Source organism: Patagioenas fasciata, chromosome 9 (assembly GCF_037038585.1).
Source record: "Patagioenas fasciata isolate bPatFas1 chromosome 9, bPatFas1.hap1, whole genome shotgun sequence".
NCBI lineage: Eukaryota > Metazoa > Chordata > Aves > Columbiformes > Columbidae > Patagioenas > Patagioenas fasciata.
Genome location: NC_092528.1, coordinates 6,038,641 through 6,057,500, shown reverse-complemented (window position 1 = coordinate 6,057,500; position 18,860 = coordinate 6,038,641). Strand labels below are relative to the sequence as shown.

Sequence of the window (18,860 nt, the reverse complement as noted above, 5' to 3'; positions counted from 1 at the left end):
TGAAGAGAAATGCCAGTTAGATCAGGCCCCGGTTTAAGCTGCACATTATTCAGCTCACTTCTACAGGTTCCTGTAGGAAAGTGAAGTTTTGCTTTTCAAGATGAAGGAGGGAACGTGCTTCAAATGGAGAGGAATGGAAAAAGTTCCTGGCCACCGGCTCCAAGACGCAGGAATAACTGCTGACATCAGGGCAATTAGGACAGCGAGCAAGATAAATGCATTGCGGTATCAGACGTTGTCCCTGTAAATAATTATGAAAACATGACTAGCAAATTCAGTTATAAAGTCACTTTGCAATTTTTTCTTTAGCCTGGTTTATTGTATCTTGACTGAGATTGGTAACCTGACTCGTTAAAGGCAAATTGCTTTTTCTCAGCATCTTTTCTAAGAAAGGCTGTACCTTCCTTAGCTTTGCAGAGACTGCCTTGTGCAAAACTTGTATTTTTTTTATTTCCCTAACAGTACTGTGTCTGGAATGGGCAGCCAATTGTAATCAAATGTACACCACTATTTCAATCCATTAACTTCTCTCTGAAATATCTCAGATGGGAACTGGGGACAGGAACTTTAAATAGTGCTACTTGAAATGTATTTCCATTATTATATTTACTGATAATTTCAGTTTGTCAAAGAAAGACAATGGTTCCGATACTAAGGAAAAGCAAAAAAAAAATCACTGTCTCTTCAAATTGCTTTTTAGAGCATACTATATAAATACAGAAAAAAACAAGGCAGATCTGAAGTTAATATAAATCAGAGTAATTAGCTGAAGTCAAAAGAGCTACACCTATATCCATCAACGGTTTTCCCCACACTCCACCATTCCATCAGGACATTTCCAAACATCCTGCAACTACCTACCAGCATCAACCTCCATACAAACAGACAGCAGTGTAGGCAGGACCACACACACAAATAACATGAAGATTAGACAAATCAATGCTCTGAAGAATGAGAGGTGCTCATAAAACTTGATTCCGTCTCCCCTCTTTATATCCCTGATGCTCCTGACTTGGATCCGATTTGTTTTTTCCAGAGGATCCTCACCTCACCCAGCACATTCAACAGTGATCCTTCCACCGGTAGCTCTTCAACACTCTGAGTTTTAGCTGCGTAAAATGCAGGCCTCAGGCCTCTGCCTGCACAGCCTTGCACTGAGTACAAGAACAATTCTTTCCAGTGAGGTGGTTTTGTTTGCAGAGCTAAACAAAAATAAACCAAACACCTAAACAAAGTATTCTAGCCGGAAATAATTCTTGACATTACAACCAAAACAAGTCAACAAATTTGACATGACTTGATGCGCTTTGGGAAAGAAAAAGATTTCCCAAGCTCTCACTGGAAGCTTTGGAGCTGGGGTAAAAGCGATGCTTGTCCTGGTGGTTTCTGAAAGGAGTTCCTGCTCTCAGGAGGCATCAACCCACTTCTGATCTCAGGTGGTAGAAAACCCTTAACCCCATAAAATCAGCACATGTGCTATTTCCTTCCTATTGTGTGAGCCGCCTGGAGAAACACGTAAGGTACAGGAAAACCAAGCTGTATTCTCATTATTTCAGAGCCAAAGCACATACCAGGCTCCTAACTTGTACTGGGAAGGAGGAAACCCTGGGCTGCGCAAGCTCCAGACAATCTTCAGGGCAAACCTCTTCTGCTAAAGCTGACAGATGTACAGACCCATCTGACTTGGCCAACACCAGGATGGGGAGTCTGAAGGAGAAAAAAAAGCCCCATCAAAAAGCCAAATTTCAAGTCCCTATGAAATTAAAAATAAAGCATGAAAGCGTCGACCTTCTCAAGAATGCAGTCGTCAGAATTTTTTGCTCTTAAATAACTACAAAACAAGGCCTTTTCATCGTATCGCACACTTGGAGCTGGTTAAGCTATATTTTACTCCTGCTTTCTCACACACATGTATTCATATACACAAAGACCAGCCCGCGCCAACGGCCTGCAACTGAAAATTTCAGCCTGAACAGTTACATGTTGGCAAGGGCACAGCATTGGAAAGCAGAATCTTTTAATGGGAAATGTCTGGCAACCTTAATTACAGGCACCACTGCCAGCTCCACCAATAATTATAGCTTAGTTTCAGAACCAGCCATGTGCTAACGAATATATTTAATGACAAGAGCATTTGCCAGTGATATTCACCAGGAAAGGCTCCCAGCCGACAAGAAGAGCCAGACGTGGCCTCACATCGCCTGTTGTCGGCCTTCAGGTCCGGATCTTCCGCCTCCACCAGCATTTCAGATGAGCCCCAGGGCTGCTCTGCTCTCCTTCCACCTCCAGACACCCCCAGGCATTGGGGGAACTATTTCTTGGTCTTACAAGATGCTTCAGTTCTCTGCAATCATCAGCGAGCGAGTCTCCTGCATCTTGATGTCACCTGCAATGAACACAGAAAGGATAAATCAGACGCAAATTTCAACAGCCCCCACCAAAACTTTGCTAGGATCTGCATGTGTCAAGTGTTCTCCTTCTTAAGGCTCTTTTTCTGTCTGGCTTTTCAGTTTTTTCAGCTGGCAGGTGCCTCCAGATTCACAGTGTGGAGCACCAAACGTTGGAAGTTAACTCCACTGAGTTCAATGGTTTTAGTCCAAGTTTTAATCAAGTCTTTGCTTGTCGTAACACTCAGCGACCTGCAGCCCAGTGCACACAATCATGTACATCAATGAAAACATACTGGAGTTCTAACCACCTCCAAGAACCTCAAAGAAGAAAATATCACATGATAAGTATCTTCAAGGATTGAAATTCTCCCAGTTCTCTGCTCCCTGTCCCAGCACCTTCATTCTCTCCTCGTTAGTCCTCACAACAACCTCATGGAGCTTTGCTGGACTTGCTCCAGCTTGTCAGCATCTGTTGAACTGTGCAGCATTACAGATGTGTCCTCACAAGGGATGTCCCCTTCTCTTGCCCATGACGACATTCCGGGACCAACAGCCACTCTCCACTGTGCCTTATAAACACAATTACGCCCAATGACCAGAGCTGGGTGTCAGGCCATCAGCCCCTACACAAGCTTAGAAGGCAACATTATCCTGCTAAAGTTCCTAATTTTATTACATAAGCATTAAAAAAAACAAACAATAAACTGCAGAAACATTCATAACTAATTCACAAGGAAAACCAGTGTTTTAAAAATTGTTATAATTTCAGAGGGAAAAAAAAAAAGGTTTCGCTAAGCCTTCCACACCCACAGTTTAGAAACCAAGCAGGTAATAATGCACTTTAACAATCGTTAGCAATTCACTGCCCAAAACAGAGCATTTGTCCTTTTGAAAGGAAAAAAAGGACAATATCAAACTAAATGTGTGAGGCAGGTTAGTTTCCCATAGAAAACCACATTTAGCCAGAGCACAACATCCTCACAAACCCTAATATTCAGAAAGTGTTGGTTTATAACCCTTGCTCTTACAGTTTCCATGATCATTACTTATACTAATGGACAACTCCTGACTCATCGACACCCACTACAGCATTGGCAGCTGATGACAGTGGGGATGGGACTTCAGACAAGTTATATACCCCAAAAAATGCTCCAATATTGGGGAGAAGGGGCAAAGCACATTTTGCAAGTACCTGGTCACACATGCCAATGGTTGAGAACAAGTTCCAAGTTGATCGGTGGCAACAACCTGTGCTGCACACACAGGGAGAACCTCGGCACAAGAAAATTAACTATGAGATGCCTAAAATCAAGTCAGTATCTCATACATTAATTGAAACCTTCTTAGATACAATGCTTTCCAGATAAACCTTATTTCTAGATTTCAGCTAATATTCTAATACTATTTAAACTCCAAATGTTCTTATTCTCCCTTTTCTTGAAGATATTAGCAACTCTTTTGTCCTTAATTCCACTTTAATAACATCCTTGTTTTAGAATTTCCATGGGTTTTAAATACCGTCTTTAGCATTTTAAGCCAGTCTCCGACATTTGGCAAAGTTTTGGAGTGTCAAATCCAACACAGCGTCAACAGGCTGACCTGGGAGTTTTCTCATAGATCTCAGAAACCAGGGTGCATTTCATTCCTATTTTCTTCCCGATCCATCACAACTGGAAATGGGAACATCCCATCATTCAACCTTGCGGCAAGCAGCTGTACCACTGCTTACAGAACTTTGGTCAATGCAGAAATCGGTGTGATTTGGGCACAAATTGTCTAAGCATGGTTGCAACCACCTGTTCTGGGTGTTTTTGCACCCAGATGCCACTGGAATTTCTTGCCTGCCCGTCTTAAGGAAGAAATCCTGTTATAGAAGCACTGGGAAGGCTGGACCAGTACGGGGGAGAGCAAAGGAGGTGCCAAAACATCCCCAAAAAAGTGTCAGAAGATGCGCAGGGTATCACTACGGCATTCCAGAGGCAGGAATTCACATCCTGAGGAGGGTGTAAGCATTTTTCCCCATCTACGGACCTGTGCTGCAGAAAACATCTCCACAAGGAGTCAGAAGTGCTCCTGGAACTGCAGCTGAAGCCACCATCACACACAGATCTCGCGCTCGCCTGCCCTGTTATAACCTGTAAGGGCAGCTGGGACTTCAAAGGCTCCAACCCACCACCCACTGTCCCAACATCTGATGTATCAGAGGTCTCATGGCAGGACAAACATCTCTGAAGCATCCCCAGGGACAGGACTGTCATCCAGGCTTCTTGTCATCCTACTCCCCCAGTCTGCATGATGCTGCGATATGTAAATCCAACAAAAATGGCTCGAGTTTCCAGGCACATTTTAGATTTAGTATCTCAGAAGTACTGCATTTAGGCTTAATAAAAGTTACGACGCATTGATTAAATACCAGCTGAGGGCTGAAAGAGCGCTTCCCGAGCTTTAGAGAGCTGCAGGCAGTAAATTGTGTTGCCACCTAATTATTCTGTCTGACTGGGATCTCCAAAACGAAGATAACGCATAACTGGGAAGGTCCCTTCAACCCAAACCCTTCTGTGATTCTATAAGATGCCTGTACCATCCTGCCAGCTTCCTGAAAGGGAATAACAACAACCCTTACTGAAAGGACAATAAACGTTCTCTACTGCAAGGCCAAGTACACCTAGAAGCATAAGGTCTCTCTTCTTTAATCTATATGGATCATTACTTGTCACAGGGGCTGAACCTGCTCTCTCAAACCAGAACAAGAGTAGGTTGGCTTGAGCTTGGAAGGCTTGAGGAGCCCAGCATAGCCACTGGCTCTTGGTGGCCTCAACACAGCTCTCGACTCATGCCCAGGGGCCAGCAGCTCTTTTTCGGGTCAATTATTACACCTCTGTGTAGCAGGTGTCACTCTGTAGAGGGGAGATGGAACAAACCTCTCCCAAAGCCCTAAATCAGAGGTGGAACAGGGCGAGGATCCTCACGTTGACGCTACACCTTGAGCTCAACCGGGGGCTTCCCCTTGGCAAAGAGCTGCATAAGAGGAAAAGCCATGCTGTTACAACTCCCAAAACCAATCACAGTTATCAAAATAACTGTCTGTGCTCACAGTCCAAATCCATCTGCTTCAGACCCCAGGGAGAACATTTATCTGTGGAAGGAGCACATTCAGCAAGGGAGGGGAATAAACCTAAGGAAAAAGCTTGGAATAAAACTTTAAGACACTAGAGAACAGATCCCAGGTCTAACACATACTCACTGTGTGACCTTGGGCCACACTTTCCACCAAGCAACCTGTTGCTATCTTGAAATCTATTCACAGGGTGCATACAAGTTGCTGGGAGTCTTTTTCTGCATGTGTACAGCCCCGAGAACGATGCAGACTCAATCTGTTATTCCCATCATCTGAAAAACAATTTATCCTGGTTATGCAAAATGACAGGAAGAGCGCTTTAAAATGGGATACAAAGGGCTGATTCATCCTGAATTAGCCAGCCTTTTCTCTATTTTAATGCAGATGTAATCCACTCATTGTTCCATGTCAGAAATATCCTGGATACTGGTGCGTGCCAACCTCAGCTCTCAAAGAACATGACAATTTTTACCTGCCCATAGGGAACACGTCTCCAGGCACGTGCAGCCAACCCAGCAAGAGAGAAATCTCAGCATCCTGCTTGGAAACTTTCAGGATCAGCCCCTGAACGGACCATAAAGATGTGTGTGTTTCCCACCTCATTTATTTAGGGCAGCAAGAGGGAAGAAGGAAACTGGTCTGGGTTTCTAGCACCCCATATTAGCGTCCACATCCCACATGACATTTGCAGATCTAAGTAGGTGGGAGTCACTGAGTCCATCAACTGCCATCTCATTCAATCCCCATATACCAAATTAAAACAGTAACAAAATGCCATCCCACAATCACACATAATCCTATCCTGAATTGTCAAGTGCGCTCTAGCAAGGGTGAAAAGTGTAAGGTGATCCAGAGGTGGGTGTCAAGCTCTGCCACAACAGAATTCAAAATAATTGTGGTGTTGTTTGATAGGTAGTAAAATTCATGGTGGTCTATTAAGTCAATGGCAATATAATGCCGAACACTGCAGATTAACAACAACAAAAAAGGCGGAGAGTTTACAAACAGAGGACATTGGTAAGAATCCCTTTGGAGCTCCTAACAGGTCTAATTTGTGGCAAGAAAGGCCGACACACGTGAGACAGAAGACAAGAATGGAAGAGAGAAGCAGGCAGAGGAAAAGGGAAATAAATATAAAGGAAAAAACAAGTGATGAGGAACTGGGAATGAAAGAATTATAGGCAAAGTTGTTACTGTATACAGATGCCTCAGCCTGCCCACCTTTCGTGCATTGCTGCATATTTTATCACAGCCGAGAGCTCCTCACACCAGCTTGTGGAGAGTCTGCTCCAGCTGCCAGGCACAGACCTGTTGATTAAGTTCAAAAAGAGCAATCTGCTTTTATAACATTAAGCAGGATTCATCCCAATTGCTGGAAAACCCTCCAAATTCATAAAAAGAACTTAAAACACTTACGTCCAAGCCAGTACACCAGGCTGAGGGACAATGAGTGTAGAAGTGGCATTAGAAGGTACAACTTCCCATGGCTGATGTATCATCTCCTGGCTGGAGACCAAGTTTTAAATCCAGATAAGGAACCCAGGGTGCTCGATGTTCACGCCCCAAGGGCCAGACAACGATCACAGTCCACTTGTGTCATGTATGTTTTAAATTGGAATGGAATGGAAGAATCTTTCACTCCGGAATTGTGGTGGACCTAGGATCTGGTAAATAATTTTGCATTAATCAGAGTTTTAATGAGATTATCCTTACCAGTCTAAAGGGAGTGGTTGCACCTAGTTGTGAATTAAGAGGTGAGCAGCCCTGATGGATCCACTGCTTTTCACGAAGAGGCTGTTCCAGCAGTTAATTGCTCTCACTGTCAGCATCTTCTTCTCCTTTGGAATTTATCACACTTAAGTCCAATCAAGTGCTCATCTTCTGAGCACTCTGTTTCAAGAGTTCGGTGAGAAGTGATGGGTCTATTAGAGCAAAGACCTCTTCAGTACCAGATGCAGGTGCTGACATTGAGATACCACAGCCAACCCACGCTCTATTCAGGCTTTTGGTAGCCTGAATACTCTGATTACTACATCTGTGTAGGTGTTTGCTAAACCTACAGCTTTTCAATGGACTTGTGCCCTCCCTTAAAGTGTGAAGACCAAAACTGAATATTGCCTTTCCTTAATGATCTTCCCAGCTCCATCAGTGGAAATAATATCACCTATTTACTTCAAATCAGTATCTCAGGTGTCACAGGACAACAAAAGGAAGGACACATTCAGTTGCTTATTTACAAGAACACAAAAAGCTCTTCAAATTCACTGCTTACCAAGATTTATCTAAATTATCACATCCCACAGGCCATCAGCACTTCCTACATCTTCTGTTTCTAAATATCTGACCTCGCAAACACATGTGATTTGTGTCAGTTCACCAGATCCAGATGGCTGTGTCAGGGATCTCTCTGCACCTCTACCTGTCATACCATCAATTGTCTTCAAAGTCTCGTTTTTTTCCATTCTATCAATTAAAAAAAACATATTCAAAGACCACAATCCAAACATACTGCACTGACACAATACCTAGTTACTGATTACAGAACCTTGCAACTCACCATTTTGGAAATACCAATGTATTTTATCAGTTCATATGGCCTAAATTAGTTTTACAAAACCACTTTTTCTCTCCAATTGGAGTGGTCAGCAGCAGTAGTTGAGTAAGTCCAAGCATTCCCAAGACTTTTTCCTAACTGAAAGTTATGATCTCACTGAACAGTTTTTAGGCGAGACTTTTTTTCCCCACAGCAATGTTTGCTTTTTGTTAAAAATTTCTACTATTCTATAAGGAAAGCTTTGAGATCTAATTTTTACTAGGCCAACTGAGGTGGTTGTACAAGCAAAAGATCTCACTGGATCCTACCAGCTTATACACTGCAAGTATAAGAACACCATAAATGTATTACACCTATTACTAGCAACAAGTTTGTCTTGTCAAATAAAACTTAGGATCTTTTAGTTCCATTCAAGCTCTGCCGAAAGCTGAGAAACTTGTTTCACCGAAGCTTTCAACATTTCAAAATTTGTTCTAACTCTGCTTCAGAACAAGCTCCACCTTTGAGTTACACACTCCATTTCTCAATATTTTTTCCTAATATATTAAAAAGAGTTGATGTTTCATGTTGTCCTTAAACCTTGACATTCTGCTCTGGTTTCATTCAATTTAATTAAGAAGCACTAAACACAGTCACATAATTTTTGGTGGTTTTCTGTCTCAGTTTAGTGTGTAGCTCCAATGGCCCACTCAGTCATACCTGCTCATCAAATACTCTTCAAAGGTCATCACACGTTTGTCTCAGAGTTCATCCACTTGACGCAAACCGGGTTAGCTCTCACATTGCTCTTGGTCAGAAAGAATCCAGCAAATGAGGTTACAAAATGAGCCATTTTCCCAAAGGAATAAACCCTGAATGTGTTAATTACACCATCATGTGAATTCTGCCGTCCCACACTGGGTTTGGTGACAGGACACAGTGGTGGGAGAAACGAGGGAGGTTTTCAGGGACAGCTGCAAAGAGACAGGAGGTGGAAAGAGACATTTTAGAGACAAGCCTGTCTTCTTTTTTCTACTAAAACCCACCAGGTGAAAACATGACACAGTGCAAAAGTCAAACAAAAGGCCCTGGTGGCCTGTGGAACTCTGGGTTTTCCCCCAAGGCACACATGAGGCACAGGGTGGTCTGACTGCAGCTGGGCAGAGGTTAATCATGACCAGTGTCACTTTTTGGCTGTTTGGTGCCCATATTTTGGTAACGGGACAGCCTGGTGACAGTACACCCTGTCCCTGGTCTGCTGTTGTGCTTCATCCTTGGCTTCAGCCACGAACACGGGAGTAGAGCGACCATCAACAAGTTTGCTGATGACACCAAGCTGGTGAAATAGAACAAGGGCAAGTGTAGAGTCTTGAATCTGGGCAGGAACAACCCCAGGTTCCAGTATAAGCTGGGGAACGACCTATTAGAGAGCAGTGTAGGGGAAGGGGACCTGGGGATCCTGGGGACAGCAGGGTGACCATGAGCCAGCACTGGGCCCTTGTGGCCAGGAAGGCCAATGGTACCTGGGGTGGGTTAGAAGGGGGTGGTCAGTAGGTCAGAGAGGTTCTCCTGCCCCTCTGCTCTGCCCTGGGGAGACCCCATCTGGAATATTGTGTCCAGTTGTGGCCCCTCAGTTCCAGAAGGACAGGGAACTGCTGCAGAGAGTCCAGCGCAGCCACCAAGATGCTGAAGGGAGTGGAGCATCTCCCGTGTGAGGAAAGGCTGAGGGAGCTGGGGCTCTGGAGCTGGAGAAGAGGAGACTGAGGGGGGACTCATTCCTGGGGATCAATATGGAAAGGGGCAGTGTCAGGAGGATGGAGCCAGGCTCTTCTGGGTGACAACCAGTGACAGGACAAGGGGCAATGGGTGCAAACTGGAACACAGGAGGTTCCACTTAAATTTGAGAAGAAACTTGTTCCTGGTGAGGGTGGCAGAGCCTGGCCCAGGCTGCCCAGGGAGGTTGTGGAGTCTCCTTCTCTGCAGACGTTCAAACCCGCCTGGACACCTTCCTGTGGAACCTCAGCTGGGTGTTCCTGCTCCATGGGGGGATTGCACTGGATGAGCTTTCCAGGTCCCTTCCAACCCGACATTCTGTGAACACCAAGGGCGGTGCCGCCATTTACCTCACGCTGCCTGTCATGGCAGAGCCAAGCCAAACAACAGCCTTTGGGTCAGGTCCACAGTATAAAAGTGATCCTAATAAATCCCCCCCCACTTTCTCAGAACCAACGGTATCATTGTAGAGGCTGGTGTACAGCTGAGGAGAAGCCCATGGTGCCCACAAGGCCCAGGCCACCCTGACACCACAGGGGAGGCCTTTGGTGCCTCAGTACTATGGAGGTGGTTCCACGAGCAACCACCCTGGCTCCAGGAGAGAAGAAAGGCTGGAAGCCATCCCACGTCTTGTTTTCTGTCCTTAAATGCATATATTGCTCGAATTAATAGAGAAGCTGCTGTCAAGCCTGGTCCTTCTGGCCCAAAACCAGAAACTGGGACAACCAAAAGTTTGTGTCCTTTTCTAGGACAACCACAGAAAAGGCAATGAAGGGAGATTTCTATGGGCTCCAAAGAGCCAAAGTCATTGGACATAAACCATGGAGCTGCACAACAAAGCAAGCAAACAGTTATTTGACCATGTCGAAGTGTACGCTCATTGCCAGGCTTGAAATAAAACCAGGTGATGAACCATTTAGCTTGTCCCAGACACGTGCTCTCTGCACAGGATCTCTGAAGAGATATATACGTTAATTTTTAGTACTACATACTGCAAGTTCTACGAAAAAGTGGTTTGCAAGACTTTTAGATTTCTGCTGAAAGCAACCACTGTGCTTCAAATCCGTAGGACCCGTTTTCTGAATTCCTTACAGATCAACTTCAAACCCTTGAAAAATCATAACTAGCTTACCTGTTAGGATACCTCCAAGAGGATCTCAACTCAAAAGATGCTTTGTCCTTCCACCAACCTCTATGTTTGGAACATCAGAAATCCTATCAAATCCGCACTGCATTTCTACCTCAGGGCTCTCAGGATTTGACGGCTCATGTAATTCTGAGTTCACGTCTTGTTTCTTCTCAACCTGAAGTACAAACCTCAAAATCCTTCAGCTTAGGCTCCTGGTCTTCCTCACTTTACCTGTTTTCAAGGCTCACTATCTGAAAAGATACTGAAGACTCAACATTACTCCCAAGCTGAGATATTTGTAATAAATATACTTGGAATACACCATCTGACTTTCTCAAAAGTACCTGTCTGCTCCCATTTCCTTCGACCACCAATGGAAACAGAAATCTAAAGCTTGTGATTTGTCGAAGTTCAGGAATATTTTAAGAAAATTATTTTTCTCCTGCAATGGTTCAATCAGGACACCACAAACAAGAAAATATGGATGGATAGAAAAAGGATGTCAAATATTTTTAGGATTAATAAGCGGATGGAGAATGAGGATTTGCCTTGCATTTTATACACTTAAAGATCAGTAGAATAACCCACCTGGCTAAGTAAGAAGCATACAGAAGCATATATGGGTTAAGGTATTAAAGATAACTAGATATGAACTCAACAGCTGTAGTAATTGAGTCATTGTGTGTGAAGAATCACTTATTACAAATTAGGAGTGTGCTGTGCCACCCCAAACTAAAGCAGAAATGTAACTACTCAAGGAGTTTTAAAGAGACTTAACACTCTGGATTATAAAGTGGTTCTACTTTTGTCTGTAAAAAAAATTCAGGCATGCTTAATTATATCATGTTTAAAAGTCAGCCAAGTCTTGAAGTTACCTTTTACAACAAAAAATTAGGAGTTTAGCAAATGAATACGTGTGCTGTCCTCTGGATCCTGCTGCAATGAATTACTCTGGTTTAAACACTGCTGTTGTCAGCTGAGAATCTGTCACTTGCTAGTGGTGTCCTTTAGCCACCTGTAAGACAATTCATACAATAAACCCAGGTACTGCAGTGGTAATTAAAACCCAAAAGCAATTAGCCTTTTGTTTCTTTCACTTGGGAATCTGACTAAAACCTAAATGAGAAAACCTAGAAAGAATAAAGAAAACCCTCCAGTTTAGGCATAGGCCCAGGTGTCTGAATGATGTCCTAATTAAGCTGTAAGCATCACAATGTAAACTAGCCCACATATATATGTATATATGTAGGTGTGTGCACTTTATTATGTGCCATACAGTTCTGACAGCCTCAACAATTCATTTCCTAGACCTGAGCAGGTGGTGATTGAGGATTGAAGGAATGGGGGCAAAAAAAACCCCAGGCAACCTGCCTCAAGCTTTCCCAGAAGTGACCTGGGAACAAATGCCTTCATCTGTGAGGATGCACAAGGTCTGGAAGCTGCTGTAAGAGTTGCACAGGGATATTTAGGTAAAGATGTCTCCAAGGTTGAGTGGAGTTGCATAAAACCTTCACCGCTTACAGGTCAAAACTGAATCTGCTTCTTGGTTGCTGAGATTTGGCCCTTCTGCATCACCCAGAGAAAGGCTGGAAACCATTTCTCTGGACTCTCAGAGGTGACCCCATCAAGAAAGTTTCCACCTACTCCAATATTTTCTTAGTGTACTACCACAGAGGGTTGATTTCACCCTTCTGGGGCTTTTTAATGGTGGGACAGAACAGGATTTAGAGAGACATCCAGGATTAGGTTCTGGGCCTGGGTGCAGAACCCAAATGGGATAGAGACACAAGGGTAGTTTTCCAAGAGCAGAACTGCAGCTGTGGAGAAGCACAGGCCTGGGAAGAGAAAAAAAGATAAATGAATTCTTTCTGAAGGACACCAGGCCCAGAAAACCCCTCTGGAAATGCTGTACTCAACTGCAGACACCAGCTAAATAATACCTTGATGATATCAGCTGCTTGACTATAGTCTGGTATTCAGTAAAATCACATGCAGCACTCAGGAATATTCTTGTGCATAAAAATAACAACTGCGTAAAGCACCTTCACACAACCTCTTCCTTGTGCATTATTAATATCAACCCCCCTCCAGATTTTCATGCTGCATGGTCTACACGCATGTATCCACAAATTTACCTGCAAATGTCTCTAAGAAAATGGAAGAATCACCATTTGCAAGCAGTTATGTTGCAAATGTGAGCTACGCGCATAGAGCAGCACCTGATTCTAGAATAACACTGAAGATTCTTAACACTAATAGAAGCGTTCAGGGTTTTTTTTAGGGCACTATTCAAATAAGAGTTAAATTGCATTTAATAAATCACATTTCTCAGCCAAGAGAACACGTTCAGCTTCACATCAGCATCTCGGGACTTACGCGCACGCTGAGCAAGGAAGGCAGATCAACCAGTTCTCACGTGGGAGAGGTGGAGAGTGCTCCCTTGATCCTGTTACAGCTGAAACACAACAGGGGAGAGGAACCGTTAGATGTCATTAGCTGGAAGGAGCTGAAAATGCTGGTTAAAACACACCCGCATCCTAACCAGCCCATTGCGAAGCAGCGGTTTGGTTAAGTACAACTCGGATGCTGATCTGTCTGAAAACCTGAGGGCATTTACTCAAGCCTAGTGCCACATGTGGCTTTTCTAATGGTTTAATCTTTTCAGATATTCACCAAGACGTCTTCAGCAGAGCTCATTTTCCTGATTTTTCTAGATGTGCTCCAGCTACAATTCCCACTTGCAGCCACTTTTCCAAGTAGCCTTCTAGATTCTCAGAACTTGTGTTGAAAACAGCCAATTCGTTGTCCTATTTGCTTTTATGTTCTTTGACACCTTCGTCTCACTGTTTTCTTCCAGAGCAGCCCTTGCACACAGGCTTTGGACAGCAAGCTCCAAGCAGGACATCCACAGAGACCTACACAAAAGTCCCTTCCAACCTGAATTATTTTATGACTGATATAAAATATCTCTCTCCATCATGTTGCAACATCCAATGACAAAAAATAAAGGCAGCCCCTCCACAAAGTCAGGTGCTCCCCTGCCCCTTTTAGATGATGATCAAACCCACTCTTCTAGCAATATTTCAAGGCACAGGGGAAGCAAACAGCTCTAAGAAGAATGTGTTTGGTGAAGATTCCCCATTGCCCAGCTGGCTGGGAGCCCATACAGCAGTTAAGCCCTACCCAGGGGTTTAAGCGGAGCCTTTGTGCTGCATGTAGCTCAGATAGAACCTCCAAAAAGATGCCTTCGGAGAGAAAATGCTCTGCAAGCTTCATGCTTCAACGTACACACAGCCCCGTTTCGGAGATCTCGCAGCGCTACTGCAGCCTCGTCATCCACTGCTTTACTTTCACCCCCTGGAATATGTCAATAAATTTGCGTTAGCTTTCACCAGCCACTAAAGAGTTAATCAAGATCACCAGAATATAGCAAAGAAAACAGCCCAACTCTGAAAAGATCCCAGGCTGCTGTTGCATTTCCCCCCTTTTCCGTGTCCTCCATCTTCTTCCGCCTCCAAAACATTCATTTTGCTCCTCTCTTTGATAGAAGCAGCTCGAGCAGAGAAAGGGATAAAAAACCCAAATAAAAAGAAATATAAAGAAAATAAAAATAAATCCATAACAAACCCCTTTCAAATACTCACCCTTCAAAAGGATAAAATGATTTCAATTTTGGTCTGTCTCCTTCACTTCCCTCCCCCCTCCCTCCCTAGGTGTATATACATATCTGTATATTTAAAGAGGGGTTTTTTTTAGCATTATTATTTAGCTAATATGAATTACAGGCCTCAAGCTGCCTCCCCTCTAAACCCAAAATGAAGCAGCTCTCTTTTTTTCTCTTTCTCTCCCCTCTTCTTTCCCCCTCACCAACACGATTTACATTCTCAATGTAATGTATTAAAAAGTTGACAGGGCCGAAAGGATTCACATGATGTCGGCTAAGAAACCCAATTTCCATGATGAATTGCCCGGAGCCCCTGAATCACAAACCATTTTTTCCGCTGCTCAGAAGTTGATTTTTTTTTTAAATCTTCTTAAAGCTTCTCTCCTAATCTTCGGCTAGAAGAGATGGGTGAAAGGATTTTTTTTTCTAAACTAAGGAAAGTATTAGCATCTTGGTTGTTGTGCATCAAATTTGAAAATGCAAGGTTAGTAATATTTCAAATCGGCTACGGTCCAAGCCACTTGATAAGTACGCTCGCTGTCTCTCGCCGTCTCTCCCCCCCCCCCCCCCCCTCCATCTTCAAGTTTCTGTTGGCAGGAGCAGCACGACCGCGGCCATCGCGTGTGTTGGAAAAGGAGTTTCACCCCCCACACTTTACCTATTTCTCCCCTTTTTCTTTCCACACCATTTCCAGAAGAGACCCAGCCATTCCTTACACGATTTGAGACAGGAATGAAGCAACAGCCAAATCCAAAGCCCAACACCTACTGCTCCGTTTCCCTTTCAGAAATCACCGTCAAGCTCTTCCCTTGGCAATGGGATAGAAGCCCTGTGCTGGAATATTGTGCCCTGCAGGCACGTATATTTGTTTTTAAATGAATTCCTTCCCTCCAGAGTTCCTAGAAAAAACCTACTGAGAGGAAGCGAGTCATTTTGCCAACTCTAATGAGCCACTCAACAGCAAGGGCTTTAATGAGGTTTCCTTCCCTACTCCCTTCCTTCCCCAGGGTGTAAAAAAAGTGATGGAGGGGCTGCCCCCAGGGATGAAAAACAAAGTTTACTACCCCTGCTTTCACACTGTAGCAGTGCTGGTTCCACCATCCCCTACCGCTCACACACCAAGGAGGAAACGGAGTGGATGGAAACACGCAGGAAACAGCTGCCCAAGTGCTTGAGGCTTTTGGGAAATGGCTCAACACTGCAAGCACCAGATGCAAAGCCCAGGAAGATGAAGCAGCACAAACATTAAGGACTCCAGCATGCAAAGAGTGGGGTCAGAGCCGGGGTTAGCAAAGAAAGGCACTTCCAGGGAATGCAATGCACTTTTTCCCTCTTTATGTGCCAAGACAAAAGGTATTTGCAGCTCCGGGACACTCAAAATACCACTGGGACCAATTAGGGACCATCCTCTCGTGCCACCGCTGCTTCGCATTAGGGTGACACAGGAACTGATCCAGAAAACCCAGCACACCCCGCTATGATCACCCAACAGCTTAAATACACACTGCACAAACACATTTTGAATCTGTTTCCTTCCTAGAGTCATCTCAGGCCCCTCATACTGGAAGAGACCCCAGACTCCTGCACCTCCAGGAACACAAAGTTGTTGGGAAGCTGCTCTTGCAGTGCTCCATCTCAGCCCACTGCGTCGCTCCACACTCGCTGCCTCCTGTGTTCTCCATCTCTTTTAGCTATTACCTACATGCCTAAAGGCAAGGAGTCAATTGTAGCCAGCATTTTGCATATAAATTCATCCCACTGAGGGAAAATAAGAAAATAAAACACCTCTGCCAGAAAAGAAGCTGCCTCAAATGCCAGGTTTTTCTTATTGAGAGCAGTTCTGTGATGCCAGAGAGATGCTGGAAGGAGCGAGTCTCTCATGATGCTGGCAGAGCTAGTGCATGAGCCTCCACTACCTCCTGTCATGATCAGTCTTTCTCAGCACACATTCCAGCAGCTTATTTGATTTTTATTCATAAAAAGCTCTCCCTGCTCACCTCCAAATCAGGCTCAGCTTCAGGAGCAGAGCCAGAAGTTCAGGGGGTCACCATCAGTGCACAGAAATGTGGCCATCACCTATTTGCTACAGGTGCTGGAACCAAGTTTGCATGTAGGGGTTGTAAGAGAGGCTGTGGTGGATTAAATACTTCTGGGATCCCTCTGCAGTTAAGTGGGAGGAACTGGAATCAAGGATCTTGGTGATGTCCATCCATTGAGCGGGACCTAAAGAAGAATATCCAACCAACCCCAGCTCTTCTCCCCCTTGCCCTGGCGATTTACACTCCAAGGCACCCCTATCTTTTCCAATACCATCCCTCTTAATTAGCAAAAAACATCTTTCCTCCCCAGTTCAGCCTCTACATTGCATCATCACAGCACTCATTCTCACCATTTAATACCCAAACACCTGCTTTTTTTTTTTTTTTTTTGAGGCTGATTCCTAAAGCACATTAACAAAACTCTGGACAGAGGCATTCTAGTACATTCAGACAATCAGAGAACGTTAGGGATCGGAAGGGACCTCAAAAGATCATCAGTTTTCCTTGTTAGAGCCACATTTGTTAGTCCTGTTCCACATAGAGCTGTGCCCAACAGTTGACTCAACCTCTTTCCTCACCATTAACATTAATTGAGGGAGGTGATCTTGAGATTAGGGCCCAAAAATAGGTGTGATGCTCCTTTCTTCCAGGTACAACAGCTGATTTGAATGCACAGATGCCCAGGTGTTAAGTCTTAAACTCAGGAGTGTCTTCAGCAATTTTAGCTCTCACAGGTTTAGGAAAAACATAGGACTTGAGCAACTGGGCTTTGGAACCAACAAAGCTGAGCTCCATTCCTGCAATCACATCATCGGACTTTACTTTCCTGAATTCAGCACCAGGAACATGTATCCAAAGCAGCAGCAGGAGGGGACTGACCCAGTAAGTACTGCCAGTAGCTAATCCAGGCTGCTCAGGCTGCTCAAGGCCCCCTCCTGCGTCCTGAGCTCTCAATCCCCACACAATTCTGCTTCACAGAGGGGCTGGGAGAGCCCCCACATCCCACTGTGCCCCCTCCTGCTCAGTGCCACTGAGCATCCACCCAGCAATGACATTCCCAGCACATCAGGGGCACACAAGGCGATGAGGAGCTGGGTACAAACCAGAGCAGGATGCTGCAAAGAAGCTGAGATCGAGAGGACTCAGGTGGCAAACATCCCCTGCAATTGCTGAAAGCTTGGCAGACTTCACACCATTTGGGTGCAAGACATGGGACCTGTGTAATTTAAGGTGCTTTCCCATGTATTCCAATGGCTCAGATCAAATTAGAACAGGCAAAAAAGCCCAGAGGACTAATTCAAAGGAAATCTGGAGAATTAGAAAAGTGTTTTCCTTGCATGCATTGATACCTTTCAGTGATATTGTCTCTCTCAGCCCACAGGGAAAACATTATCCCAACAGTCAAAGAGGTAAATGCAAGTTACTAGCACCCCTGCAAGCTATGAAACGTTTCCAGGACTTTGTGTCCTCTATTAACAATTATTATGTGATTTTAATGATTTGCAGGCCCTGTACTCACGACATCCATGCAAACTCTTGAAAACGAACACATCATTCCCTTCTTACTTCTCCAGACAACAGCAGAAAACTCAAGATGACCTGGGCAACACCATGGGCATCACCTTTTACAGCGGAGTCACAACTCCAAACACACCTTTGGTCACTGTCAAATTGTTAGGAAAACACCTTAGAATGTGTTTTGGTGTCTCACATACAGAGCAGGTTTAAGAGAGGAGGCAGAAACAAGCTAAATACAACTTATATTCAAGACCAGCCCAGAAGAGAAGCCAAAGGCAAGACTGGAAACGAGCACATTTACAGCAGAGCTCAGGCCAGGAAAGTAAAAGCCCAGATCTGGGCTTAAATGGGGCTCCTGAGTCTTATGGGTAAGGGGTGTGTGGGTCAGAGCCCCAGTTGAGCCTGTTCAAGGTAATTAAAGCCTATTAGTGCACTCAGGGCCCTGGCATGCCTGTAACCCCTTTTTAAAGGGCTTCTAAAGCTAAAAAAACACACAGAACACTGAAAACTCCAGCTTTCTTATAAAAATACACCTGGGCACTGATAAATTAGAACCCCACTTCTCCAAAGTGTGGTACAGAGACCCCCCTCCCATCCTTAGATCCCTTCCCAGCCTGTTGCCTTCCTTCCTATGAAGGAAAGAAAGATGAGAAGGATGCTCCGCTGCCATGCTCAGCCCTGTGTTAGCTGGGCAGA

At 44.4% G+C, this 18,860-nt stretch overlaps 2 long non-coding RNA genes across 8 annotated transcripts in view; both read right to left on the bottom strand.

The window, feature by feature from the left end:
• LOC136104851 (uncharacterized) overlaps positions 1 to 9,256 on the bottom strand; it is a 28,764-nt gene extending 19,508 nt beyond the window's left edge. For 5 of the 7 annotated variants that reach the window (XR_011740431.1, XR_011740433.1, XR_011740436.1 and 2 more), the window contains exons 1-6: positions 8,762 to 9,256; positions 6,925 to 7,172; positions 6,730 to 6,816; positions 2,152 to 2,386; positions 1,572 to 1,707; positions 1 to 241 (exon numbers count right to left, since the gene is read on the bottom strand). The exon at positions 1 to 241 is cut by the window's left edge and continues 7 nt beyond it. This is a non-coding gene — a long non-coding RNA (uncharacterized lncRNA). Of the gene's footprint in view, positions 242 to 1,571; positions 1,708 to 2,151; positions 2,387 to 6,729; positions 6,817 to 6,924; positions 7,173 to 7,780; positions 7,962 to 8,761 lie in introns of those variants that run through there. The other 2 variants (XR_010651809.2, XR_011740434.1) reach the window with 2 other exon arrangements.
• Positions 9,257 to 10,217: 961 nt separating this feature from the next.
• LOC139828593 (uncharacterized) lies at positions 10,218 to 14,295 on the bottom strand. The gene is made up of 4 exons (XR_011740389.1): positions 14,127 to 14,295; positions 13,320 to 13,398; positions 11,819 to 11,958; positions 10,218 to 11,205 (listed from the first exon to the last, which is right to left on the bottom strand). It is a non-coding gene; the product is annotated as an uncharacterized lncRNA (long non-coding RNA).
• Between the last annotated feature and the right edge of the window lie 4,565 nt (positions 14,296 to 18,860).